Here is a 3,192-nt window from a genome sequence, read left to right on the forward strand (position 1 = left end):
CTTGAAAACCGCCTTGGGAAGGATTTGAGCCCTCTCCTTGGTTTTTCCAAGAGAAATTCGGATGATTCCTCCAACTTGGATTATAATGAGTACCATAAGGATTGTTCCCTTGGTTCACAAAAGCTGCATTGACTTGTTCATTAGGTTCATTTTGCACTTGTCCGTGAGGACAATGAGAAGTAGAATGAAGAACATTAGAACAAGTCATACATGTTTTATTTGATGCATGATCAGAATGGTTAGGGAAGGAAGATACTTGGTTCGCCGAGTTTTGGTTAATCAAAAATTAATCGAACCTTTGAGATAAAGACTTCATTTCGGCGGCTATTTCATTTGAATGGTCAACTTGATATAAGCTAACACTCTTCCTACCTTGTGAATTTCTACCATTCTTGGATGATAATGTTCTATGCAAAGAATTTCCACTCATGCTCTCATAGAGACGCCACACGTTATCCAGAGCCAATCAATGTATGAGCCACCCATGGAAGCATCAACCATACCCTTATAATTGTCCGATAAGCTCTCAAAGAAATATTGAACTAATTTCCATTTGGGCATGTCATGATGTGGACACTTCCTAAGCAATTCATTGAAGCGTTCCCATGCCTCATGAAACGTTTCTCCATCCCTATGTGAAAATTCTCGAATTGAGATTCTCATGGCATTGGTCTTAGAAACCGGATAGTACTTCTGAACTCTTGTTGTATTTCTGCCCAAGAAGTAATTGAAAAAGGCCTAAGATTGTTAAACCAATACTTTGTCTTGTCTTTTAAGGTGAATGGAAAAAGTTTGAGTCTTAAGACCTCTTCCGGCATGTCCATATATTTTACGGTGCAACATACTTCAAGAAACTCATCCAAATGCTTGTAAGGTTCTTCACTTGGAAGTCCATGATAGTTAGGAAGCATTTGAATGGTTTGTGGCTTAATTTCATAATGATGTGCTCTAAATGGAGGCAATTGGTTGCATGTAGGTGCATTATACTCATTAGGCACATAGTGGTCTCTTAAAGTAAGAGGTGGATTAGCTACTTAAGGTGCAACATGAACACCTTGGTTTTGAATTCCTTGATTGATGATAGGAGGTTGTGGAGCATACATTGGCCTTGGCATTCCATACGGAGCTTGGTCTTGTTGTTGTGGTGGTTGGTGAATGTATGGCCTAGGCATGCCTAATGATACTTGTACGTTCTCATTGTGCACATTTGGATAAAGGATACATTGTTGGTCTATGTGACCAAGGTCCTCAACATGATCATCATTATGGTCATCCATTGATAAATTGGTTCTATTTAAACTTTCTCTTCCCCTAAGATTTCTAACGATGGATTCAAGATGCAAATCAAGAGGGACAAAAGTTGGTTTCAATGAACGACGTCTATGCATGCACAATGTGAAGACACATAAACACTATGAATGAACAAACACTATGCCTTCACAACAATGCAATTAGACTTCTTCCACAAACACTTAATTCATACTCCCATACTTTAATAACAATGATGTAAAGAACAATTAAAAACAAGCCTCCACGCGGGCCGACGATTTAACTAAGGGATTGAGTAGAGAAAGTCTCACAAAGGTCCTTTAGCACTTCAACTCCAAATTTAAAGCTTAGCTTAGCAAATTTTTTAAATTTTTAGCACTTTTCCTTGCTTGCTTAGCTTGAATGCTCCTTTGCTTGCTTCCTCTCCAACAATGCACCTAGTCAAGTAAGAATAACACAATAAGTGACCAAAAAGAAAAAATAAATAAATAAATAAAGTAAAGACATGATCAAAAGTGTACTAATCCTAATTGATTCCATAATTCCGACGTTGCCTAATCAAATCAATCCCCGGTAACGGCACCAAAAACTATGACCGGAATATTGTACTACCATCAAGTTTGAGAGTGTGCAATTTAGGCGAGGGCCAAGTTTTACCTTTATAGAAGCCACTACTACCTTCACTAAGAATATAGTTAGGGTGAGTGGGGATCGTCCCAAGGGATTATGAGTGTCGAACTTGGTTATGGAATTGCTATTAGGGCTAGTAGGTCGAGTGATCAAACAATTGGTTGGTTGGTTGATTAGACTAGAGAGCAACTAAATTAAACTAAGTGATAACAAAAGAATGCAATTAAGAGCAAATAAGAGAGAGAATAGTCTTGGGATTTAGAAATCACCACCAAGCAAAGCATTTCTATACCATTGACAAGTGACTAATGAGGGCAAATAGTGTGTTGCAATATTGGTGTGTGTGTGTGTTTGGTTGATTCAACAAGCAAGATGACTAGTTAAGCATGTATTATCTAAACATCATGTGAAAGGCACAATATATCTAAGCAATGAAGCATATATTGTCTAAACAACATGTGAAAGGCACAATAGATCAAAACAAGTCATTAATCCTTTCATTAAGCTCACAATCTAAATACACCACAAGGTTAGAAACATTTGCTTCTTGCATTCAAAAGCTTGGATCATCAAACAACAAGCATGCATTGTCCTCCCATTTAACACTATACTACAACTACACTATAGCTACACTACTAGCATGAAAATAAACTAAGGGAGAGGCACAATCCATCAAGGAATAAGTATGAACCATCAAGAAAATCACAAGTGCATTCCATTAAGCACTATGTTTTGACAATCTCTAAATCTGTAGCATCAATACACATAAACATGCATCAATAACACAAAATCTAGAGACAAGTACATGAACATCTATTCTAACATACATAGACATATGGATAGAATGAAATGATCAATTGAAAGCATTTAACCACATAAATCATTGAACAATCAAGATCTATATATATCAAAGTGTCAAAACATTAATTACAACACTAATCCCTCAATAATACACAAGATTAAGATATAGAAAACATGCTTGGGGTTAACTCTAGCCCCAAGAGGATGTCTAGCCACTCATGGTGATGTTACACCAACCCTCAAGGGCTAATTCCATGGAAGAAATCTGCTCCTTGTTGATGAAGAACTCTAATGGTGTCTCTAGTCTCCTCCTCATCTTCTTCTACCCTAAAGCTTGCCTCCTTTGAGAATAAACCCTAGAATTGTCTATATCTCAAAAAGTGCATCATATTCCTTTTATAGGTAGGTTAAGTAACACACATAATGAGCTGGGGTCGTGCAAAGAATATTCTCTAATGATTGGATAGAGGACAGATTGAACAAGTTGGCTTT

The 3,192-nt window shown here is 37.2% G+C and overlaps 1 pseudogene; it reads left to right on the forward strand.

Annotated features, from left to right (window-relative positions):
* The first annotated feature begins 559 nt into the window (after nucleotides 1–559).
* On the forward strand, nucleotides 560–658 carry LOC132272037 (small nucleolar RNA R71; annotated as a pseudogene).
* The last annotated feature ends 2,534 nt before the right edge of the window (nucleotides 659–3,192 follow it).

This window comes from Cornus florida, unplaced genomic scaffold (genome assembly GCF_030987335.1).
Source record: "Cornus florida cultivar Cherokee Brave unplaced genomic scaffold, ASM3098733v1 CherokeeBrave_3.0.0_Hap2_Chr08, whole genome shotgun sequence".
NCBI lineage: Eukaryota > Viridiplantae > Streptophyta > Magnoliopsida > Cornales > Cornaceae > Cornus > Cornus florida.